The sequence below is a fragment of the Nomia melanderi genome, chromosome 10 (genome assembly GCF_051020985.1).
Source record: "Nomia melanderi isolate GNS246 chromosome 10, iyNomMela1, whole genome shotgun sequence".
Classification (NCBI taxonomy): domain Eukaryota; kingdom Metazoa; phylum Arthropoda; class Insecta; order Hymenoptera; family Halictidae; genus Nomia; species Nomia melanderi.
Window position 1 is genome coordinate 15,322,873 of NC_135008.1, and position 27,490 is coordinate 15,350,362.

At 35.5% G+C, this 27,490-nt stretch overlaps 1 protein-coding gene and 1 long non-coding RNA gene across 5 annotated transcripts in view; both read left to right on the forward strand.

Annotated features, from left to right (window-relative positions):
- LOC116428714 (zwei Ig domain protein zig-8) overlaps window positions 1-27,490 on the forward strand; it is a 755,717-nt gene that overhangs the window by 481,490 nt on the left and 246,737 nt on the right. The window lies entirely within an intron of this gene.
- On the forward strand, window positions 8,060-11,923 carry LOC143174957 (uncharacterized). Its single transcript, XR_012999512.1, has 5 exons — window positions 8,060-8,279; window positions 8,741-8,810; window positions 8,916-8,995; window positions 9,580-9,863; window positions 10,915-11,923. It is a non-coding gene; the product is annotated as an uncharacterized LOC143174957 (long non-coding RNA).

Below are 27,490 nucleotides of genomic sequence, written 5' to 3' on the forward strand. Positions count from 1 at the left end.
AAAAGAAATAAGCTGCAGAAAAAAGAGAACGAAGGCGACGACGATTCTGCGAAGTCGACGAAGTCTCGAAGGGACCGACAGAAGGCAACGGTAGGATGGGAGAAGGAAGTTGAAGCGGGGATGGGGAGAAGATAAGACCGTCGCGGGAAAATTTTTCCATTCAGTAATTAGCTGGATGGCTGATCTCTCGCTTCTGGGGAGATCGTATCTCCTTTTTTACCGCCGGAGATGCCTCGGAGCGGATGATGGATTCCAGGTTGAATCAAAGGCATCGATCGTTCCTTAGGAAGATCGATGGTGGAAAAATGGCGTTGGAAGTAAGGAAATGACGCGTTTAATGGGAAATTTACTTACCGATGATGGATCTGTGGAACTGGAATCAAGGTTAGATTAACCTTCTACTGACGTAGGCTCCATTTGAAACTGTTTTTATACGCAGTTGGGTTATTAAGTTGGTTTACTTAATTATTGATAAGTAATGATATATAAATAATAAATTAAATTACAGTAATCAATTAAGCTTTATTTAACACGTTGACTACCGGTAGGAAATATAAAAATTTGCATGTTACCCCAAAAGAAAGAATACGCTTTATAATGCAATAGAAAATATGACTTGTATACTAGTCTTGGGGTACAGGGATAACACATGTGGACTAGTTAACTAGTTCTCGCTAGTCAACGTGTTAAGTATTAATTACTTAAAACATCGTATGACAAGCCATGAGAATACTTATTCTTGAAGAGGTGCATTATTAGATCGAATATCGAGTATTCGTTTTATCGGATAGTAAGAAACAGATGTAGGTCATTTTATTAATAACTGTATGCAACACTACCGTGGCGTCAGGCATTCACTGAATATACTTATCAAACCGCGTCCTGAATAATAAATATTCTTACAGATTGAGTGATAAACAATAGTTTTTTATGAGTCAGTATGGACAGTACATCCGCCGCGCAAGGGTTAAGCAGTTAATTGTGTTCGCAAGTATACACGTCACCTTGAAGTTCAAAGTAATACCGGTTTTTTCAATGACAAATTATTTATTTTTTCGGATAAACACGTAATTCTCCTTCGTTTTGCTTTAGTTTTTCCCTGTGTTTAATGAATATATACTTCATTGTTTGATTTTATGGCGGGCGTAATTAGAGATATTTTCAGCAAAATTTCACAGTTAAAAGGTTAAAGGTTGCTGAAATCTGAGAACCGTGGTTGTGTAATAAAAATTCGTACGGTACCCGTAAACGTAGAAAGTTGGAATGAAAGTAGAATTTCATCACGGGACGTCCGGCGCGCGGTTCGCGTTCTTGGCAACGGCCCGGTTATCGTGATCCTTCTCTGAGTGCTTGTTCAATATTTCCGTATGTTTGCCTAGAAAAAGCGTATTCCGCTTCTTGTCTCAAATGTCACGTTCGCAATTTGTCTTGCAACATCCTTCGAAGTTGAGCGTACTCGTTCTTGCGGCGAATGCTCCCTGAAACGGAGATAAACTCTTCTGTTTTTCCGAGAAATTTCGAGTTCTTTCTTCCGTCTGCGTTTGCAAATTATCTAAATAGAAGGAATCCGCAGTCGTATGTCGTTCGAGCGGCACTCCAGGAACGAAGGGACGGGTGGGAGACTTCAATTCATTAGGAAATTCCGTGAGTGAATGATTCCCGCCATCGATCCGAGGAAGAGACCAACGTCCAAGAGACAAACGAGGTGAGAAAGGACAGGGAAAAAGACGGGAGGGTTGGACGTGACGTTTCAGAAGGTTTTCTCAACGGCAATTAAGCACATGTTCTATCTTCCCTGCGTCCTGCGCGTTTCTTCTCGATATCTGCAATTTTTGTAGTTCTTTCGCTAACACTCGACAAAACGTGTGATTGAACGGTCTGGGAACACCTTGGGCATGTCTGATTCTACATTACTGATTCTTTTGTTTGAAAACTGTTAAATTTTATATGAAGACAATGACTGGAAAACTATTTGTGTACCTCGAGAAAATGGTCAGTGTTTTGAACTGTTGTAACTATGTAAAAGAATATCGTGTTATAGTGCATTAGAGGCTATTTTAAAGCGCGAAGCTTTTGTTTTTAGAGATTTGAGTTTTTTCTTTTTTGAAGATGTTTTTATATTATGTAATATATAAAAAGGTTTGGACACGTTTCGTCTTTTAAATTATAAAACTTCAAACATGTATAAAAAATGCTGAAAAATTGTTTGCACGCACAAATCTGACGTTGTCTTGAAGATTAAAGTCTACCCTTTCCGATGATGCCCTAAGATTTATACGATATTTTTTTAATATCAGTAATTCTAACATCAGTATGTAAGAAAATAGCATTTAATTCTTGGGTTTAAACATTATTAATTTGTTGAAATTAATTAGAAATTATTTTGAATACTATCTATTTATTATAATATTTGCTTTTTTATGTTTTATTACAATTTTAATAGTATCTATTACATCTTAGTTTTTTTTAATCCTTTTGATTATAACACCGTTAAACAAACGGATAAAAATATTCTGACTATCTCAGTAGGTCACAAGTGCTGTCTGATACAATACTGTAGGTCACAAGTGAACTGAGTCAGTATTTGATCAGGACGCGAGAAACAGAATGATCGATACTGTGAGTTCTCTGTCATAATGTTTTATCAAGCGATATTTTAACTGGACACTTTTTCCAGCATATGAACTTTTTAAACGTAATTGTTGTCTACATTTGTCATTACGTTAATGAGTATGCTGTTGCATTCAACGTATTTCATTGATAAATGTGTAATATATTTATACATACATAATATTTGAATAATAGTTTTGATGTTTGAAATTTGTTCTTCAAATAAGAAAGATCATGCCTCTGCAACAGTTGTTTCTCAAGCCAGTAGAACAGGTCAGTCTTTGCCCCGACAAGTTGACTAGCACGTTATAAAGATGTAGAATAACCGCGTAAAAATGTAAAAAAAAACATAAAAATTCGGAGAATGTACGAAATTTTAATATTTTATATTTAGGTGATAATAAACATTTTTATTGAACTAAAAAAAATGATATTGTTATTATTTGAAAATTCATTAATAGTGTTTATAAATTCTAAAATATGATTAATTCATGAACGAATGAATAATCAATATTTCGAATTAACAATATTTTGACATTAAATAGTCAACTATCTGGAAAACAAAAATTAAAAATAAGAATTTAATTTGTTTTTACAGAACACAGTGATACTGTGACCAGTAAAATTGACCGATTGCGATAGTTAAATCTGCCATTAAATTCATTCACTAACACAATTGTTGCGTTTTGTTTATTAAAGCTTAATTCATCATTAATTTCAAAATGTTTCTGCTTCTCAAATCTTTTTTTTCCCTTGACGAGTATACTCTTCATAAAAGAAAAAAACTGCCACCATTCTATGACAGAATATACTCGACATAAGCACATAAGGGGTTAAGTTCAAACTTACCATGTCGGTATTTCGTAGTACCATACTCGTGTAATCAGAAAATAGATTTTCATGAAGTTACTGCTGCGTAAAAGATACCGAATAAGTGCGTTTATGTACTTCCCGAGGTTTCAAACAGTCACGTCATTTTAAGCGGCGCCCTTTGCAAAGAAAACATGAAAATTGCATTGTCCCATGAATTTTCGATATCGACAACGGTATCGATCGATCGAATTAATTCACCAACTGCCGATGATCGTCGGGACAACGTTTAGCTCGGGCTCACGGATACAGGCAATGTTGCCCGCCATTAAATAGCAAGAATAGGGCCCGTACAGCCGGGGCAGTGCTTTCACGAGCGCCTCGTTAAAAGCTCAGGAAATGCACTAAAGCGTGCCACGATCGTGCGCGCTCGGAGGTGCCGGTTAAAGAGCTTCCACGTAGAAGAGAAAAAAAAAGAAGACGGAAAAACGCGAAGCTCGGCATGTGCATTCCTTAATGGTTTGCCCCGTTGAATCGGTGCATCGGTGAAGAGGGATGAAGATGACGGAGCAAAGAAAAAAAAATATGTCTCCAGTTAACTGTGGACGGAGGGGAATGATTACGGAATTAAACTGACAGAGAGGGCTCGTAGAGAACTAACGCCATGAATCCTGGATCCGCGTGTTGCACTTTAATCTGATTAGTCCAGACGGCACACGGAGCAGTTTTTTCGAGGCTGACAATTTCGGATTCTCCACTTTGTTTGCAGAGTGAGTGCATGCCGATCAAGTTGTCCAATGGCGCGCGAAGAGGATATTTGGCGAATAGGAAAATTGGAGGATTGAGATGAGTAATACGCTGTTTGTTACTATAGGCGATGGAGCTATAGGATAAATGTGAAAAATGGTTTAATAATCAGTGTAATACAACTGGTAGAATGACTGGTATTAAAATTTGATTCAAATTATGCATTTTCTTTCGTTTATTCGATTCTATATCAGTTGTTATATTGTCCGATTAATACTAAGACTACCGTGCCAACAAAAAATGATTGGTTTCGGTGTATTTGTTTCGCAATTATTGATACCTTAGAGGGATTGAATACTCGAAGTGATTTTGAAAACAAATAGTTTCTATTGTGAATGTCTGAAGAAACTGAAAATTATCTATTATTACAATTTTTATAGAGATTATATATCGATGAATTGTATTAAATGCTGTGTAGTTCTAGTGTTAACCAGTCTTTCAATTTTTGCCTTTCGTTTTACATCTGTTATCGCTGAAAAAAGTTGATCGTTTAATTTGGATACCTTTACTTTATAATCAATTTTTTCATTATTGTAGAAATAGGCGTATATAAAGTGCCGGTACGTTTTGTGTTAATACAATTTATTGCCGAGTTTACAAACCATATTTAACTGTTGAATGCTAATTTCACTCAGCAAAATACACGAAATGAAAAAGGATGTAATAATGAATTATTAAATTTAATTGCGTTATTGTTATTGCACGGTTATCTTGTTGAATATAACTGCATTAGGTAATATTATTTATTATATAGAAATGTTTTCAAATAGTCAATGTTTGATTGAATGAATTATAGTGATTTGATTTGGTTGGTTGTCACCGGTGACCACCATGGCATTCAACGTGTTCATTTTGTTAAAATGAGTGTCGTGACTGACACGTCGTAATTAAGTCTGACAAACGAAGACTATGACTCCGGAGACGTCATAAGGGAAAAGGTTAATCTTTCGATGCTTGGGGCTGGGTATATTTTAATCCACAAAGTGTTATGTTGAATGAAATAATATAATAAGAATATTCAGAAAAATTGATGAATAAAGATTTGGATAATTTCAGGTATCATCAGCTATAAAGTTGTCGATAACATTTTCGATTAGTAGATTAATATATTTCTTTACACTTGATATGGCTTTGGTATTTTTGGTTTTATTACTTTGGTATCTTTTGGTACTTGGGAAGAAAAAAGATCGTAAAAAAATACATTATTTTTATATACATAATGTGCTTGTAAAGTGTATGCATTATTGTGAATACTACCATGTCTTGCAATATTTCATATTAAAAAACTGACTTCACCATAAAAACATAATATATTCTGTATCTAGAATTTCCATACTTGTTAACCAAATTTTCAAATGAGATATGTCACGTTCAAATAAAAATCCCTGCGAAATATCTCGAGCGAAGCGTCGTATGAACGACATTTTGTTGCGAGGTATCTCACGCATGGATACAGCAAAGTTAAAATGGGGAAGGGGCGGTGAAATGGTCGCATTTTAAATAAAAATGTAATGATATTTCATTTGAAACAGAATTTTAATGAAAATGCTACTTAGAAGTATTAAGTTGGTTGAAAAGTTCTGACATATTTAAATGGAGTTTAAAGAAAAATTTCACTATATTAAACTAATTTTTATCGCACTGTGCACTATGTATTTTAGTTGAAAATATTTTATTAACTTTTAGTTCTAATTTCAATATTTATTACTACATTACAATGTAAATACCATACTGAAAAGTAAAACGACAAGACATTTTAGCCAATCTAATAAGTCCAAAGAAGGAATTAAATGTAGGTTATTTAATCCTTTGTAACGAAGTGTTCTTAGATAACAAACATATAATTTTTCTCTTATCTCTAAAATTTGCAATGTGACTCAATCTGCAAACACACATCGCATTGCAATATAAATTAAACATAATTAATTTTTCCTTGAATTAATTTTTTTTAATTATCGTAGTACGTATCTCCGAATGTGTTAATTTTACTCCCTTCCTTTCTCGCGTCCCGCACGCGAAGTGTTCGCAAAATGTCAACACCAATGAAGATGGAAATGCAATAAAAAAAGAAATAGAAAATACATATTCATTATGTCTTATTATAATATTTCAAACCTTCTTTAAATATTTTCAAAGAGATTTTCATGATTTACGAGTTACGTGTCACAAAAGATTAATGCACTGCGCTTTGATTCCTTCGATAAAAGAGGCGAAGTGAAAGAAATCGGATTTACTCGGAAATTAGCTTCAACAGCGTCCATCTAGCTCAATAACTCTACGACGTGTGCAGCTCTTGGAAAAGAATATTGTGCGCCTTTCTCTTGTTCGAGAATGTATTTCCGGATACTCGACGGGCGGCGTCGTCATCTCGAGACGCTCCCGCGTTGCTTTCTCCCCCGTACCCGCCGTTTTAACGAGCACTCTGGGCCTCGCGTGCCTAGCCCGGAGAAACGGGAGCTTCACGCGATCCAGAGATCATTAAACCTTTACAACACACTACGCGAGTAATTAGTCCGACGAACGCTATCTTTGAATGGGTAAACAGCTGGTATTGCGACTGTTACCGGCGCGCGCTCGCGAGGAGTTCCCGATTAACCGGATGTTGTGGTAGTCATGATTTATTAGAAGCTGCGTGCTAGACGCGCACGAGTGCTCCAAATTGAATCGTACACGACGGGTCGAGTTGTTTTCCTGGTTAAGTGCGAACGACCCGTTCATAACTCATTCGATCCGAATAAGGGATGGGAAGAATGGGGGTGGGGTGAGGAGTTTGTGCGGCTCTTTTGTTCGAATTCAATACTCCGCGGGAACAGGAATGGGCTAGGTGGGTTAGATAACGAGAGAAGGAATTTTGATGATAGAAAATAGTGATGTACATTTATATCTGTTCTGATTTCTTTATTGGATTAACTCATTTAACTTTAAATTATTTTATTATTAGATTACAGCTAATCTATATTTCAGTGTAAATTAAAGTAATACTTTTAATGATATTATAAAGATTTCATTGGCAAATTGATAAAGTTTTAATAGAAAGCTTAAATTACCGTTTTTTTTTAAATTTCTTATTTAATAGTCCCGTTTCTTATTGTGATCTTAGTAATTACAAGTTATGTATATAATACGCAATTTCTTTATAATTGGAGTAATTATATTCTTTTCTACATCATATCTATTTCATTTCAAACGTTTGAAGTATTTCTGTTCTGCACTCTGTTCCCTAATGACTGAATACTATTTAGTGCTCCTAACAGTTTATTTTTTATTTAAATCCTTTATAATACCTGGCTTCATCAAACAAAAGTTCTTGATTAAAACATGAACTGATGGTACAAATTATTAATTCAAAAACAATTTTCTTTCGTTTTACTTTACATTGTAATTCGTATATTATGATTCTATCTCAAAGATTGTGTCATCCATCTAAATACTTACGACACCTGTACTCGACGTCAAACACTCATTATATCTCAATATTGTTGAATATCGTAAAATTCCCGATACGTTTAACTGCATCATGATCAACTTTCATGTATCCAAACCATACAATTAACTATTGCAATTGCATTCTAACCGAAGGCGGTCTATATTATCATTTCAACAAGAATTATTGCCAGATGGTGTGCAATATACAGACCAACACTCTCCCTCCCTCATTTCTGTCTCTCTATCTCTCTCCCGATTCACCTACGTTGCAATGCTATTGATTTACTCTACCGGAAAGTGTAATAGTGAGCGCTCGACGGGTGTGCGGGGCATGCGCCGCGAAACATGTAACTTATGATAAAAAAGCAATGTTTATGTATGGCAAGAAAATGAGGGGCCGGCTGTCGCGAATCGAGTTCCGCGCCGGAAAAGCGTCGGCCCGGTGAAAAATTCGCGGGGCGAGCGAGTCCAGTGCAAAGCAATGAGTTCACCGTTAGCGCAGTTCGAAATTATTTTAACGGGGCTCGCGCTCGCGGGATTCTAAATGACCCGGACCCGAGAACGTCAGTGATGAAAACGGGACAGCGGCCGATAAACTTTATGACGAACTAATAAACTTTATGACGGTTAGTAAAGATATCCGGCACCGTGTTGCTTTCGTACTGCTTCTACGCGTATTTTTCACTTCGTTCATGGTAGAAAATTGTTCAGTCTTTTTATTGTTTCGCTAACGGGAGCACTGAAATTACTGTGTGGAAGGTGGTTGGATTTATAGCTTTTCTTTAACCCTTATGTTGCCAACCAAAATGTCTGCATTTATTCAAATTTTAATGTGACAAAGTTTTCGCGTAAAGCATTTCTTTTTGAATCATTGATGTAAAGATGTCGAAAAAATGGATAGTGAAAACAATCTTATTAAATTTCTGAGAGAATAGAATATAATTGTATAGAAGAAAGTGATTATATGAGTACATCCATAGATGCAAGGACATTAATGTTTTCAAGAATTTTTATCGTGTAATTAACTTTTCTAATTCAATATTGTGAGGTATATACTTCTTAATATTTTTATAAATTTTTTTTGTAGGTCGTTATTATATCCAGCTGAAAACTTGGTGAACGTGACTATGTAGTTCTTCATGGCCAGCACCTGCAATGTACAGAATATGTCTTTTAAACTTATTTGAACACAGAAAATCATTCTGCAAGCAGATAAGTAACATTAGTCCCTAACCCAACTGATTTTTTAAACTTTGATTTAGGAGAAAAATATGGGAGATTAAATTTTGAAGCGCAATCAAGTCAAATTGTAATATCCCCTTGGAGATTGGAAACCATAAAAGTGAGGTTATGTTTGAGTCCTTTTCACGTATGAAATTGTAGCAGCTAACTATTATGTTCATGTTCGAGTCTAAAAGTCTTTTCGGCAAAACTGCAGTTTAGTGTCTTTTCCCAATTTTATCTTTTTCACTATAATTTTGGTTTGTAGCGCTTCGTTTTATCACGAAAAGGAGAAATCAGCTGAGGAAGATTCAAAAAGTTATATAGTTATTAAGTTGTTTTTATTATTGGTAATATTGCAGTTGCCTCACTCTATTTACGATTTTTGTGAAATTAACAAATGTATAAACTGATATTTTCATCGACTGAACTAAAATTAAGACCTCTAAACAAAAATAATAGCAAAATTAGGAGAATTGGGAAAAGACATTAAACGCCGGTTTTACTGTCTTTTCAAATATAGAATGGAGATTTAATGAAATCGTATTACGTTTTCATTATAAAGGAAAACTTCATAATTTATATAGTTTTTAATTTCCCGTTTGTGCTTTCAATCTTTGTTATTACTTTCTCCTGATATCGTCTGGCTACACTCCTTTTGAAACAGCTGGCTTATGAACTGTAAAAATTATTTTCTTTGAATAGGAAAAAGCCGAAGAATCACGAACGAGTCTACCCAGACACGAAACACAAAATCTTCCTTTCCACCGAGCCAGAAGTTTCAACCACTTCGTCGTAATAAGTGGTCCGTTTAATTAGTTTTTCTTGCGGGCTGCGGGTTTTTCCACCCGATACCTACAATTTATTGCGGCCACTAATTAAGGTAGAACGCGGAACGAGAAGAAGAGACGGAAAAGTGGCAGGGAGTCGGAGATTCGTTGATCGATGCTCCGCCTAACCGTGTTAATAGGATTGAATTCTATCTGCACGTAAATACCAATCAGTAATTCAGTGTTATAATCTTATCTTTATTACAATGTGTTCATTTAATTGTATATAACTCAAAGATAATCGGTGTGACGTAAAAGTTCATTATTATAAGCATTCAATAAAGATGCCTAGTGGAATATAAAATTAAGTTTGTGACATTAATGAAAAAGCACACCTGAAATATTAGTAAAATATAACGGTCATTGCTTCTGTTTGAATAAAGAAAATATAATAATAATTCTTTTCGGAAAACTCAAGATAATTACAATGTGGAGTGATCGTGGAAACAAATAATCGGCGTATTAAAAATTAAAACTGGTTTTCAGTTGTACTTTTATAGTATTTATCAATTCAAAGTCTGATTTAACGTTCAAATCACTCTTAACACTGACTGCCGCGTCACCCAAATTTGGATGACACCATTTTTTGCATAAACTTAAACGTTCATTTTCTTGGCAGTAATCGAAACTTCTCATGTGTTTCTTATTCCATTTCTGTCATCCTCTTTCATAAAGATTAAAGCCACTAACGCTTTTGTAAGATGAAAGTTTTTGTTTATCCATCCGTTATTTAACGAGTTATCGTTAAAACTAGAACTACGGAGCATTTAATACGATTGATATGCAATCCCTATAAAAATAGTAACAATTGATTATTTTCAGTTTCTTTAAACATTCATTACAATATTCAAGTGGAACTATTTATTTTCAAGATCATTTCGAATATTCAATGCTTTGAAGATATCAATACTCGGGAAACAAAAAACCGAAACCGGTCATCTTCACTGGTACGATAGTTCCAGTGTTAATGAAAGTATATGAAAAATATAGTCAATGTTCCAATTAAAGAAAATTCCTATTTTTTAAAACCATATTTTTCAACGGCAAAGGAGACTCGTCCCATAACTATTGAAAGTCTTTTTCCACTTTAAAAAATGTAGAACTGGCTCGTAACACGCGGAAGTTAACGGCGCGAGGAACGTACGTCTTCATTAAAAGCCGTTGCAAACATTTTTTTTATCAACATTCGGAAAATTTTCTATTGCCGTAGGTGAAAGTTTGCTCTGCTGTCGTGTACACGGGCGCAATGGACGGAGACGATCGTTCCCGGAGGCAAAACGACACAGAGTTTGATGAACGAATCAATTACTGGCAGCATGGAGCGTATGAACGGCCAAACGCGGGCCGAGTCTGATTGTATTCCATGGGGGAAACTTGCGCGAGTTCGCCGCGTTTACTGGTGCATCGTACGCAACGTACAGATGGCGCAATTCAGGAAAACGTCCGGAGTAAATTACCGCGGCACGGTTTTCATCGATAAATCACGAACAGTGCATTACGAGCGGCCAACTGATTCCGCCTTACGAATAATTTATTGTAACTGTCTTCAGATCGAACCGCGGTTCGTAACAAAAACTGTGACGAAGAACTAAGATTCGGCATTAAAAGTTCGCCAACAAAACTGACAACACGACGTTGATTGATAATCTTTATTACTTTAACTGTATTTTCATCGAAAGTGCTGAAAACCGCCTTTTAAATTTTTTACGTAGTAATAATATCTTACAATTGATTGTCCTCTTTTGTAATTATTAAATAGAAAGGAAAAGAATTATTATTTTCAGTTATTTACATGCAAATGCAAAAGTGTTATTCAACAGTTCTAGATAAAAAATAGAAAATGGTTCATATACCAAAGTGTGGTAAAAATAGTGTTAAACAAAAACGAACATGCATATATTTATTTACGAGTAATTATTTTTTAAATATGTTCTTATTGTAGATAATAATTTCTTAGGATATGGCGAATTTTTGTACAACTGACAAGATAACTGTGTCGAATAAGATTAATGATTCGTAGCAAAGTTACAGAAATAGAAACGTTATAAATAGAAACGAAAACGGTTTTTAATCAGAAACTGGATCAAAATTAATAAGTACTGATTTGTATAGAAGATGGATTTCTATTCGTGTTATGGTATTTTATTAAACTTTACTTTACCGCCAAAGAAACACTCGATTATATATTATTTGTAATTCTTTTTATTTATTTGGTACACATAAAAATAAAACGTTCAAAAAGTAATAAAAATAGCTGTGAAATAATAAATACTCAATAATACCAGTAATACGAAGTTCTGTAGTTAACACATTTTAAAAGGAATTTTTTAACTTTATAGGGGATTAAATCTAACATACAATATGCAGTGTACCGTATAATATACAAAATATACGAAAGAATTATTACGATAAGTTACTTAATCTACCCGACTACCTTCTTTTCTCTAATTATACTTATGGTAGCAGGACCTAGCAGATCCTGGCAAATAGTAGGAGACTAGGAAAATTTGAGAGAGCAGCGTAACCGCGGGGTTTTAAGCATGACAGGCCAATCGTTATTTTTTCCTTTGACTCTGTATATATATGTTAAATCTCGTTGATTTTAAGATAATTGTTACGTTAATATTTTCTAAATTAAATTGGAATTAACACGATATCAAATTAGTCCCCTTGAATATTCTAATTTTATTTTAAGGAGTTTCTTTTTTAATTAAAAATAACGAAGATATTTAGGTGTTCTTATTTATGCAAGGATCTCCATATAAACCACATTGGTAGGAAATTAATCCACATATTTTAAAATCTTAAATAATTTAAGTCACGAATTTAGTTTCTGGATGGAATGAAGTCGAACGACGAACGAGGATTAATCAGAAATATAATAGGGGGTTCTGTAACCCACAATATAATACAACCGGCATGATAAAATATGAAAAATGAAGAAATATAAATTGCGATCGTGAAATAAATTTATTTATTCCAAGCTTTGTTTTCAAGAAAATTCAACTTTTTAATGAATATCATACCTGTTTCTCTTACCCGTGCAGAATTAATATAGTAACGTAATTTTGCATATTTCCTTCCGGGTTTGAAGAATGGAAGTACATATATATTTCATAAACTTTATGCAAACAGTTTAACTATGCAAGAGATAAAAGAAAATGTTGGGTCACTGGGGAAATGAATTTTGTAAGCGCATTAATTTGCTAAGTTGGTATTGTTTTATTTAATTAATGAATATATCTGTAATAAAATGGGGCAAATAATATAATATACTATTTACAATCACTCTGTTCCCGTTTATCTATTTCACTTTCTAACATTTATTCGTCTTTACATGCGCGTTTGAATTCTCAATAAGTAGAATTGGTAAGCAATGAATCAGACATGTTACGTAAGTGCTACTGACATATATATCCGGCAGAAATTCCAATTCAATTTCTCTGAGAACGAAATCAATTGCAGATGGATGTTACTCTACACATATTATTAACTTATATTTTCACACAGAAAATATTGGAAATTCTTTATCAATTTATGTTAACTTATACCATAAAATAAGAAAACCTTTTCTAATCTAAAATATATTCTCCTTCATTATCTATAGACAATGAATGAACTTTTAAAAATAATAACAAAATGCAAAAATCAATATTACAGAAAATCAATTAGTCTTAAATATTTATTCAAAATACACGTACACGCTCATTCGCTTATCAATAGACCCATTCCTACAATACAAATCTAACGAAAGCAAACTGTTCGATCGTTTAATATGAAATGTCGGATCTTACTTACTCATAAATGTTTGTACTTCTGTTGTTGTTGTTATTCGTTTGTTTTTCATATAACCTCTTACATAGTTTCATTGGCGGTTATCAGAGTAACTTTTTGCAAAAAAGTTTGTCCAAACTGTGTATAACATGTATCTTGCATCATTTATATAGAATTTATTACTTACAAACATCCAGAATATTTTAAAATTGGAATATATTTATTAAAAACACATTGGCCAAAGTGCATCGAATCGAATAGAGCGTATTTCGATTGAATAAACGTTTCTCAGAATATCAAATAACGTTTCCTTTTTTCTCGGAAAATCCAACTTTTCATATTACTCGACCTAATATTTACATTACTTATTCTTCTAACCTGTGACAGAAGCACGTTTTGGTTAGCATTCGCTACCAAGACAACATTCACTTCCTCGGACACGTTCGACTTGTCTGAAGGAACAGCTGTTTGCTGGAAAATTGGAAGGAATTTGACCAGAGACCGGCTGTTTGATCACGCGTCTAACCTCGTGTGCGCTGCGCGTCGATGTTGAAAGGAATTTCACGTCCGACTTGTACGTGCCTATCAATATTTTCCCCGGATACGCTTTCATAATAATTTTCTTCTATTTTCTACTTTGAGCAACAAATTTCAGCTGGAATCCTGACGACAAGGAATCCGTTTCGCTGTCATAGTTATGCTACTAACCGACGATGGTATCCGGTTTAATGCTGACATTTTCGTGGATCCCAGGGACGAAGTTCGTACCATGCATTTAAATGCCGCTTGACCTAGAGCAAAAGTTGCGAAGTCCGTCCCCGCGGAGTGATAAACATAAAACGGAGCGGTGGATAGATTGAGAGCCGGCTGGAGAGAGGTAGTACGAGAAAATTTATGTGGGGCGTTGAAGGAACGCGTCGGCAGTGAAGAACGATAATGAATATTTGATTACTATTTCATTGGAAGAGAATTTTTTAACAGTCACAGTGTACTGCTACGCAGGATTTTAATTTAAGATACATTTTATGATGAACTTGTTGATAGATGAGTTTTCATTCAACTTTTCCTGTATTTTATTGTATTAATCCGCGGGCTACAGACTATCATTTAAAAGTGTGGAATTATTTATTCGATGAGAAGAAAGATTCGGTGTTTTAATGAAAATATTGCAAACGAATATCTTTTACACACTGTTATTCAAGTTAGTATGCACAAGTTTAGAAACATAAGTTTGCAATTGCCAGACTAAGTTTATTTAATGTCGTAGCTTTAAAGTATTTTAGTAGAATAATTACGGACGAAGAGTCTGTAAAATCGTGTAAAGTTTCTGGATTCAAGGTACAAATAATAAAACATTTCTGGTTGCTGAAGTTGATAAACGCTAAGGCAGCATAATAGAAAATATTTTAATGAAACTCCAAAGGCAAGAAACGTTGAACTTTCTCATTTTTTTAGTTTCTTTCTTTTCTTTTTTAATACTTACAGTGGCGTGTAAAAGGTCTCGACCCGAGGGATTTTTATTTTATATTTTTCAACAAGGAAAAATGAATTTATAATAATAAATAACAAATTTAAGAAGAATAACAATTAGTATTTGTATGTTACCGAAGTAGCAGTTAAAATCAATGAATTCAATAAAATTCATTTACCGCGCACTTTGTGCATGTATCAATATTATTAAAAATGCTAATTTCTTAAACATTTTCTCTAACCATCAGTAGTAACATTATTATCGTAAAATCACTGTGAAGATAAGTTGCGAAGATAAAAATGATAAAATTAAATCGTTTTCATTCGTGTCAATGGCTGTTAAGGATTAATAGCGATATACGATTACCTCTAAGCCTTTATTTAGGTAGTTACTACCACTTGGAAATTATTACACCCTGGTGTACGTACATATGCATGTATGTACGTCTGCATTCCCTTTGCTTTAGTCATTCTCTTACCGTTCATTATCTCTCCATAGGCTCGGCCCCTCGATGCTCCACTATCAAAGCCCTCAATACACACTATCAGGCGCTAAGAGCACGCACACCCTCACGCAAACATGGCGGAGATACTCAAAGCCACCACTTGATGCGGTCCGAGACACGACACTCCACCAATCTCTACCTCCTAACGTGTTAATTACATTTCAGGCTTGTGAAACTCATTCACGCCTGCCTAATATATACAGCGTTATACTAGCGTTTGAATGTTCACTATAAATCGATAATGTTGCGGTTACAGTTTAATTGCCATGGCCGCTGCGTATTTCATACCCCCACGGGACCTAAATATTCCCTGTCCAAATCGTTTCACGCTCGTAAATACTTTGTGCTACATACTGATGCAATGTGCATGGGGATGAAATAATTCAACAATTGCTGCGGCTGTTTCGCTGAACTTTGTGAAACATTGACTTCCATCCATGTGTTTAAGTTTATGAAGGGCCTAGAAGGAGATGTCGTTTTTCTTTTCTCGTTCTTATGAAGATAATTTTTCACTTATTTAAATGGGTAATATTATTAAGATGCATACATCTTGAGGAAAACAAAGGTTTTGTCTTCACTTGTTTCAAGGTTTCACTTGTGAAGCGGCCTGTAATGTTATGGAGGGAGGAAGAGATTCGAAACGATCAGGGGAGAGAGAGACTGAGAGAGGGTGAGAGGAAGAGGGAGAGAGAGTGTAGCTTTTATCCTTGTTTGTTCCCTTCTGTGAGGTTTCCAATTCCTGGGAAAGCATCTTTAATCGGAATTTATCAAGAAGATATGTTTAGTAATTAGGAATTCGTGTGTTGTTGTGTGTATTCCTGTTGCGTTTCTTGAAGTGATGATTTAAGAAAAAGTATCAAAAACCTGATGATTTGCAAAGTAAGAGATGTGAGTGTTGGAAGTGTCGATGAATGTGTAAAGTTCGTTACTCTTGAGCTATTAGTTTGGTACTTGAAATTTTTAACGAGTGGATAGCTGTCTTTATTCTAGTTTCCGATTGCTGCTATTGATGGATTTTCGTGATTGTGGTTGTGTACATGTGCTGCGTTCAGGTTGATGAATTTTATTAATGTGAGAAGATTGGATAACTTGTAGAAAGTGTAGATTGGGGTATCTTTTATTGAGATAAATCATAAAAATTTTAAATCTAGGAGTGTATGTAACTTACCGCGGTATTTACTTTTATAAGATATAAAAGAAGAAACCTCTTTGCAGTTCTCCAGCGTAGCTTTTTACTTGTAATTGGCAATGGAAACTTAAGCTCCTTGCCAGAAATTTGCTCGCGTTCTATTATATCCTACCTACAAATATATTTTTCCTTTCATTATGCCATTTTACATAAATAAAACTTTAGAATCAGACAAAATTTTATAGTTTTTTTTTATTAAATGTTACTTACAGGGAGAGGTGAATAATATATTTAATCAAATGTCTCAAAAATAGTGTCAAACAACATCATCAAAGTATAAAGACAAAATAACAGAACAATTATAATTTAAAAAATTGTAATTATAAATGAAATAATAACAGAAATACGTAATGATTTTCGCTTGCTCGGTAAAGATTCATATCTTTATCAAGAATACTGTGTTATATTTCCTTTATAGATTTTGTTTTCAACCAATTCTTATTTTGTACTAACTATCGTAATAAAAATAATACTTTACCACTAATAATGTCTCTATACATTAATGTAACTATAAATCATCACAGATCACGTGAAACATGCTCTGACATATAAAAATAAACAAATAACTAAAAACTGAGAACAAATAAATATATTCAAATTTAAAATACTTCACATACACGTATCGTGGTAACAAAAATCACAATATACGAAATAAACACTATTCAGCGCAAGTTTTCTAATCCACTGTTCAGTTTCTCAAACACCATCCGCTTTCAAAAACGAATCCGCTCGCGAAGAAATTCAATTTTCAGCAATATAAGAACCAACGTATTGTTCACGTCATGAATTACAGCTTGTACTTCCCGGGCGAATCGATCGCAGATTATATCCTGCAAATCGAAAGACCCAGCAGAGTGGCGCCATGGTTCCGTGCTCCGAAAAAAGCAGAAAATATAACTCGACGGAGCAAACAATGCGCCTTGCGTACCTGTACGGATCTCGTGGTTCGTATTTCTCGCGGGCGAACGTGCGAAATGGTCGTCGCGATCGATGAAATATCAAAATCGATAGACAAAACGCGCCGGAGAAAGGGTGTGAAGGGAAAATGCGGTGGAGTGTGGCGGATTGAAAATGAAACGGCTGCAGGAAAATGGAACGAGTCATTGAAATATAGTGGAAAGAGGGGGCTGGGGCGATGCGCAGAAAACAGAAGGGAACGGGTAATGCTAAGCGAGAGAGAATCGGCAGCTGTCCTACGGAAAAATTCCGCGGGAACGGGAAAGGATGAAGATGATAGAGTACGGATGCAGACGTTCGCGCGAATACGCGCCGCGTAAAAACCAATAATGCAGAAGTCAATATTCTAGCGAAATTTCGGCGCCCGAGATTTATAGCCGTGTACTCGAGCGATTTTTACGAGAGCGCCCGAAAGAAAAACCGTTCTCGATCGAATAAATTCGACTGGAAAATTCCCCCATAAATGCGCGATAAATAGTCATTCTTAATGCTCTGGATAAAGAAGCGGATTATGATTTTATTCGTGTGTTGCCCAACCGTTAAACGGAAGTTGCGAAAGGTCCGAGAATTTACGCGCGCACCGGAATTAGCTTGCAAGTTTAGATTGCTGGCGAAGTACGCCGTTTATGCTCAATATACCGTTGCCGCTAATACCACGGCAAGACAGTGCCCGCGTAAAAAAAAACTCCTAAGTTGCGAGACGTATACGGCCGCCCTACCTTTGAAATTTTACGCAGATCGTTCTGAATAACGCCACCCCCGCGTCCGCGAAACTGCTTGCTGAAAATCGCCACTAAAACATTGTATGGGTTCGACTTGCCATTTTATCATCCTCGTTCTTGTATCATCCGATACGTTCCCTTGTTACCGAGTAACTGCTCATTTGGCTGTCCTTCGTTTCTTTTTTGCCGTGCTCCTTTCCGGTCTTCGCCGGGACGCTCAATATTGAGCATACGCAGCGACGTTGTAAATTTTATGCTCTCCTTTCTGTTCCGTGGTGTTTCGAAATTTTCTTTTATGGAGACGATCGTAGGTGTATGTTTATTGGAGATGATTTAATTTATATCTGAAGACGTTAAACTTTATGTGAGAGCACATCGAAAGGTGTATAATTGAACCTTGTGTGAAATTTCACGCATTTTCGTTTTACTTTCAAATTGATGGTACTGTAAAATCGTACATAGAATGGGCTCTGTTATAAGTCTTGGGTTTTCTTCTTTCTTTCAACATTTCTCTTTTATCCTTCTCTTTTATTCCTTCATCCTTCTATCATTATTCTTACATAAAGTAGCCAAAGCAAGTAGAACGAAATCGTGTAATCGTTGAAATAAGGTAATTTGTTCATAAAGTTAGGAATATACAACGAATATCCTAGATCAATCAAGCGAAACTCGAAATCGCAGTAATACTTCTGTCTATGTGCACGGTGAACAATGAGATTGGTTGAATACTGCGTTAAATACGGCTTCGTGTTCACTGGGAAACCTCTACATGCATTAATCATGGTGTGTAGAACTCAGGAAGCAGGGAATTTACAGAGTCTGTTTACTACACGGCTGCTGCCGCTTGAAATAACCGATCAGAGTTTAAGGATGTGGTAATGAATCATAGGGATATAACTGAAGATAGTTTTTAGTTATATTTCTTTCAATTTTCAACAAGTCAATTGATACTTTCTCCATAACAATACTCCTATTTGGTCCGAGTAAAATACAAAATGTAAATGACGAATTTTCCTTATCCAAGTGGATATATGTTAACCCCTTGCACTCGAACATTTTCCTCGTTACAAAAATGCATCAATTTCTAATGAAATACCAATAACGTTTTTCAAAGTTAATATGAAGAAAAATCATACATTAATTAAGGAACAGAATTGTTTATTTTAAATTATTTAATTATTCTATTTCAACATTTCATGTGTTAATGCATTGTACTATACAAATATTATGGTGCACAAATGTAATGGCAAATAGAACTCACTAAACTGAGTAAAATTACCTTAGTGAACATAAGCCAAAATGTCAACCGTGTGCGAGATAAAAGTGAATTTTATGTTAACACAGAACATATTGCAATTGAAATGAAAACACTGTATTATCACGAAAAATATAAGTAATACGAAGAAATATTTTAGACAAAAGTTGAAGCGTGAAATGTTACATATCACGAAGGTAAGTCTCACTCTATCGAGACAGTGAGTAATGGGAAAGAGTAGGGTTGGTGCAGTGAAATTATTCCGAGCAGATTTCTTTTTTAATTTATGCAAATATCACTGTACAGGCAACTGCGCGCCTGCGCATGGCTCTACAATGTAATCTCATAAGAATTTCACAGTTACCATCATCAAATAAGAAATCATCGGGCATAAGTTCAAAGACTGGCTCCATGTATCACACCTCGAGAGGAAATCCTTCAGATTTCTCTTATTTCTCCTCCGACGGATGCGTTTACCGGATTCCAAGTGCACCGGGAGAGACAAGGGACCATGGAGCGTTGTTCGCGACTGTTTTCCACGATATTTCCCGGGGAGCGGGCGCAGGTTGAACGAGGCCGAGTGGGTCGTACTCGGGAAGAATAAATTTCGGTTCGCCCCAGCGGCGCGGTGCGGCGTACGCCTCGTCCAAGTGTGAATCGCGTTTCACAATTCGCCGGTTTATACATATGAAACAACGGGCCGCCCGGCCCGTTCGCCGGCACGGCGGACAATTTACCGGCAATAAGAAGATTATATCGCGCGCTTTCATCCGCGGAACACGGTATCCGCTCCGTTTAATTCCGGTCAGTGGACACGGCACGGCACGGCGGCGCGGCCGAGCCAAATCGAGATTTTCGAAATTTGATTAACGATCCGGGACACCGACGCCCGCGTGCCCCCGCAGACTCTGCCACCCTACCACCCGTGATACGTGTGAGAACGCCGCGATCGAAACGCCACTGAATTACCACGTTAATCAGCCGGAACGAGTCGGAGACTTCGGCTACGCGTGCCGCTCGCGGAGAATTGAAACGCGGTGCGCAACTTTCCTTATTAATTTTTTGTGGCTTTTCATTGAAAAGTTAAATAAATGCAGTTTTATTTTACGCTTTCAAACAGTTTTCCATGACGTGTGTTAGAGAATCATAACCATAACAGGCAGCAACGACTTCAAGAGGATTCTTTAACCACTTTCGGACCGAATTCTTTTTGAAAACAAATACAAATGATTCTAGTTTGCGTTCGGTTGCGGTTTATTCTGTTATAACTGATACTAATTGAACAATACGAAGGTGGATGGAGGCATTTCTGAGAAACATACGAAGAAAAAGTAAGTGTCTGTTTGATGGACGTTAATGTTAGACTGGAAGCAAATGTACACATACATACATGGAAAAGAGCGACCCACCGTTTACGCGAAATTTTTACCTAATCTAATATAAGACTGTTCTTATTTTTCTGTAATAAAAAAATTCGTTGAATTTGGTTTCCACGAAAATATCCACAAAATTAGTGCGTTGGTTATTTTAGCCCTGCTGTAGTGCCTATTTATTTTTGAGCATTCGGTTATTAGCACGTTAAGCGCCATGTCAGTTATCGATTATCGAAGCTTCTGAATTACTTGAAAACAACCGTAACTTGCAAGATAACTGACGTCGAATAAAAATGTTTAATGACGTAACTAAGTTGATAATAGTATAATGTAAGGATTGTAATGTCAAATAATGAATAATTGTCCCTAGTTTTCTTTGTTACAAAAGAATAAGTCTACGGAAAAGTTATCAAGATTTTCGTGCCACTTCACGTGTTAAGTGTTTTTTAGGGAAATTTTTACTTTCTTAGCGCGACATGAACCTCTCGGGGGTTAAACTATCCTGACGACTTTGTTCTTCCGCAAGGTAATTAAAGTTTGCTCCATTACTAAACCGTGCACCGGTGCAACAGTATCGACTTTAATTCGCACGCAACAACGATCTCGCTCGTGATCACAGGTTACGTATAAGAGGCAAGGAAGCAGAGATTTTATTTCTGTACCACGCGGCTTAGTTTTCCGCGTGGTCCCCGTGATTTGATTTAACTCAGTGAAAGAATTCCATTCCTGTGTTTTCAAAAATAAGCAGAAATCTCGTAACGTTCGTGCAACAGACGTTTCAACATATCCAGACTTTTCGGCGGAAGGAGCGGTACTTCATCGCAGAAAAACTCGAGCTACGCAACTTTTTACCAGAGAAAATGAGCAGCTTCGTTTGCAAAAAAATATATAAATAATAAAGGAATGTGAATATGTAGGTAATACTAATATCTAGTAAAGAGTAATTGAAATTTTTTTTCCTGTCGAATTTTACTTTGAAATTTTCACTTTCAAAAGTCCGAACAATCTTATTTTGCAATTTTAAAAATATTCACAAAAGTTTGTGCGTTTTGGATGCCGTTTTGTCTTTGACCATTGTTTAAACATGTTTAATTGTTTGTAATGTTTGTTCCGACACGGTTTATTTGGGTGCGACACAGCCGTCGGTGCGAGTAAATTTATGTTGACATATCATAAAAAACGGCAGCTCAACCACTTGAACCCCCAGCGCGCAGCCACCGATACCCTTGCAGGTCAGAAGGAACGACATACCCCCTACCTCTACCACAAGTAATGTGGGCGTAGGCTAAAAAACTGTCATCGGCAACACCCCGGTTGTTCGGCTTTCCGATTTGACACTAAGGAAACCGCCCTACACCACTATTTTTATATATATAGAGTTACAGATTCACGAAAGGGAGACAGACATGTAGTCAACAGAAGTTAATTACAAATCACGCTGTACTCACTGGACAAACACATACATCAACATTGTACACACGTACACACTCCTTTCACTCATTATCAATTAACAAATACAGTCTACTCTCAACCGAGGAAAGGAGGCCTTTTTTCATCACAACTATTTCACACAAGGTTAATTCGGCGTGTGAAAGTGTTACGCCACGTCCACTAATATTGCCTGGACAGCGTGCACGAACCATGTTATTAAAGTATATGTCATTGTGCTCAGGAAAGTTCATAGAATAATACTATACAAGAAAAGTTTGAAACATTTGCGTAATTAAGGCACAACAGATGTTCAAAGTTGAAAATTTGAGTCCTTTTTCAAAATTAATTTTCTTAAAAGCTGAGGATGATGGTGAAAAGCAATCATAACTTCTGTTCATTATAGAATGAATATTCAAGTTCTTTATTGATTTAAATTATTCATACGGAAAATTACATGCATATAATATGCAATTTATCATTAATAATTATTCAGACGATGAAAATTGAGCAAACAACGCAGATGAACTTTGATTTCGCCTGTACACGAACGCTTTTTCAGTTACAGTTTGAATTTTTGTCCCACAGAACTTGCGCAACAATCTCATATTACTTTCTTATACTCAACAACAACAATTGAACACATTCACTGTTAAATCAAGATTCAATTCATTAAGATCACACACAATTGGAACTACTTTCCTAATAAAACAGACACTGAAAAATCAAGATCTGTCATCGTTCCCTTAATCCTTTCGAATATTAGATTCAACAAAATTTGATTTATTCGATATATCGCTGTAATAATTTTTTTTATTTCTCCAAAACATCGCACGTACGTTGCTGCAAAAGTTTCTAGAAGCTTTCAACATGTGAATTTATGTTATTTTCGTGAAGCTTCACGTTATCAACCTCTTACGCTAGAAAAATGTACCACGCATGTTGAGATGTTTTTGTTCCAAAATTGCTAATGATGTCTTATATACATCAATAGTTTTATTATATTACACACACCAGATTGTTCTGAAATGTATCACTTCAGATAGAATTATTAACAAATAAAATGAGTGTACATATATGCATAAAATAGGTAAACACAAAATTCTTCGTGTAAAACTTTTCCAAGTCTCTGAATTAATTTCCAAGTCAAGAGGTCAAGACTAGAAACTACTGACACAACACAATTGAAAATGTATTACGTAAAGTGTTAATAATCACATTTCACTACTACAACCACAGAATATCGAAACATTAAACCTCGATTAAGACTCAAACCCTTAGTTATAAATGTTATTTATGTATCACATAGATATTCAGTACAATTCTGGAATCCTTTCTTGATACCTAACTTACTGTTTCCGTTCGACCGTCGAAATTATTCATGGCAGCCCATGAATCAAGTCCTCGATCATTCCGGGGTCGCAGTTACTTAACGACGTAAACGATCGTTTCGCCGTCGGATAAGTAAGTACTTCGAGAACGTACGCGGTCGGGTAATTTCTCGATGCCCGTTGAGCCGCGATCGATATTTATGAGGCGAGACGATGCACTCGCTTGTATCCGGCGATGCACATTTTTCATTTGATTCTGTCATACGCCCCTCTCCATCTCAGCCATCTCCCCACCGTCCCGATATATAAACACTGACATTACCAGACGGGTTAAAATGACCCATTCGTGATTCTTTCTTTTTTGCAATTATTAGAAAAATTACAAATGTTTCTCCGAGAAGTTATTGAAGAAATTGATTTAGCAATATAAAAACTGAATTGTAAATCAATTAAAGTCTCAATGTATGCACTCTTGGAGTTTCTGTAGAGGAATTTCAAAAAGTCAGTTTAACTGCTCGGTAGCTTTAGTGTTAACGCATTGCGTACCGGTAAAAAACTGGGATGCGTGGCTAATGATTACAATGAGATCAACTTATATCACTATATGTGAAATATTAAAATATCTTATTATTATTTGATAAATTTTTAAATAAGTTTAAAACCATCAGTTCTAATAAAATTTAATATTTTTTTAAATGATGTGGTCATCAGCAAAGCTACGAAAGTAGGTATTTATTTAGAAACGAGATTCCTCGTTTTCGGTACGCAATGTGTTAAAACTTGCAAATGAAAGTGACGCCGGCGATGATAACACTGCGTCCACGTACAAAGCGGCTAACAAATTTATGAAGAACCGATACGAGTCTCAGAAACGTCGAACCTCTTTGCACACTATTCCGGTGTCGTGCGATCCGATGCACCCGCTGTTAGCTCCGAAATTTGTTGAAGGTACGGTTACACAGCGGAGGCCTCGTTTGCTGGAAACTTAACTTTATGATACGTACACTTAACCCTTTGTCTGGTAATAACTAGAGAGACACGTGTTGATGGTTTCAAACTCAATTTAACGAGCGTGAATATTGCTAGCTTATTGCAGTCGAAGTGCCGTGTCATTGTTTTGGCGTCAATATTCAGTGTTTAGTGTGTTTTGTTTACGGTGAAACTAGATATTCTTTTTTTTCAATTGTTAACGATCAATGTATTCCGACAAGTGTGATAATTCAATTTAGGATCATAGCAGTATGAAGCTAGATTACGGTAATTGATATTCGTTGTTTCATTTATATTTTAAACTTAATTTTTCAATTTCAATTTGGGACAATTTTAATCGCACGTCGAGAATAAATAAATGTTTTAAGTGATTTATTCGATTATTATTCGGTTAGTCTGAGATCGGTACATTTGTCAGTGTGATTTAAAACTGCAATCGTGACCTCGAATATAAAAGTGTGTAATTTATTCAGTATTTATTTAGGACATTATGCAATCAATTCCTTTGAAATTTATAGAGTACCTTTCTTGGATATTTTTTAAATAGAATAATTGAGAAATAATCGCAATTATAGATTAAAATGAGACATCCTGTGTATATGCCTGTAGCTAAGTACCTTAATTTATCGAATTTCATTTTAAAACTGGCGAACATCTTCTTAATATGTTAATGTATTAAGTTATTCAAGGAAAATCCGATCCTCCCAATCCGTTACTCGGGGTGTCCCTTAAGGGAAAATGTCAAGAGGGTACCGGTCGCAACCGTTTTTCAAGTCAGCAAAGGTTTATGAAACGTCAGCTGCTATTGAAACATTGGAAGATCTTAGTCATCTCTTTTCCTGAATTTTTGTTTGATATTCTCATGACTGTAAACAGAAGTAATAAATGAAAAGCTGCGAAACGTATATTGGAAACCTTAACATGTTGACTGTTACGGTAATTATCGATGATTGGAGCTTCCAAACTGCTTGAAATCAATTACAATAAGAAGACTGATTGCAAAAGTATTTAAACTAGAACTACCGAGCATTTAACACAATTGATAAGCAATCCTTATAAAAATTGTAATAATAGATTATATTCATTGCTTCTAAGGTATTAATAATTACCAAACAAGGAAACCGAAACCAGATCATTTTGACTGGTGCGGTAGTTCTAGTATTAATAATGTAAATAATTAGGTAACAGTGTAACCTAAAAACTGTGATCATTATTTATAACATCACTTAATTTTGCTATGAAATAAGTAATAGTTCGTGAAACGCTCAAAATTCTTGTGGCAGTTAACACGTTCACACATTCGTTGCTAACGTCGCATATTTGTGACAATCACAATCCCATACTTCACATAAACAAAGTAAAATAAAGGTTAATACGTATTGTTATTTATGACTTCGTCACGACTTTTAATTTTTATTCCAGAATGATATGAAAACTTGACTAGTTTTATTTATATAGTAAATTAGGGACTATAATAAGTATACTCGAATTCTTTTAGACTTTTTCAGCTCTCACAACAATGAAAAATCAAACCTGAACATAGAAAGTCCATATTACTGCCAACGTTGAAAGTAGTTAGATTGATCACAGTTCAGAAAGAAATCATAGAACAAGGGGTTAACACGTTAGCTACCACCGTTTGTTTCGTTGACGATCTTCTCAGTTATAATATCCTATTGCACCCAACAAACCTTCTGTATAACATACTAAAAAGTAAAACTAAAAGTAGTCACTGAGTTTATGAATGTAATGTCACACCATATAATCTTTACCCTTCACCGGCAATACGGTTAATATTATAGGGTGTGGCATTATATTTATAAACTCAGTGACTACTTTTAGTTTCAATTTTTCAGTGTGTTATTCAGAAGATTTGTTGGGTGCAACAAAATATTGCAACTGAGAAGCTCGTCATCGAAACATACGGTGGTAGCAAACGTGTTAACACCTTGACCTATGATTTCTTTCTTAAATGTGATCAATCTAGTTACATTGTTATGAATAATTTATTGAATGTAAAAGCAACTTCCAGCTTTATTCTATATCAATGTGAGCTCTAAGGTATAATCATTGATAACAAACGAATAATATGTAATTTGCATTCAAACAAATTGAATAATATTGACGTTTGTTAAGTTATATTTGAAATCTTCACGAGTTTGACACAGTATTGTAGGGCAATGGGTTAATCTTACGTCTGTGTTGTAAATTTAACATAAATGCGTGTATTTTTTGTGTTACAACATTTTTTGAGCGGTTATGAGCGCGCATTCCATCCGGGCCCTCCCGAATCCTCGAAACTCGGACGTACTAGAATTTCAGTCTGTGACGAAAACCACTCAGCATCACGAGAACAAAGAGGGACAAGGAGTTTGGTAAAAGTTTAATTTGCTTTCACGGAATAGCGGAGACGAAAAGAGAATTCGAGCACGAGAGCGCGCTTGCACCGGATACAAAGCGGAAGGATAGCTTGATGCAGAGAACCAAGGAAATATTTCAAACTATTGTTGATTTTATTGCGTGTTGAGACCATCTGGTGAGATAAGGGGAAACAGGATCCGGTTTGATGTCTTGGATAGACCGAATACGTGTTTTTTTTTATTTCTTTTTTTCGATATGCTGTTGAATTCCCGAAGAGTCTTCTGCCGTCGAGGTGGTTCTAAGAGAGCGCTTCGAGGGAGAAAACTTCACAGAATTGAATTTACTTAACTTTATTTAACAAAACTTAGTACAACATTAGACATACATGTAGGCATACCTACAAGTGATGGGTTTAAGTTTTTGAATGTTT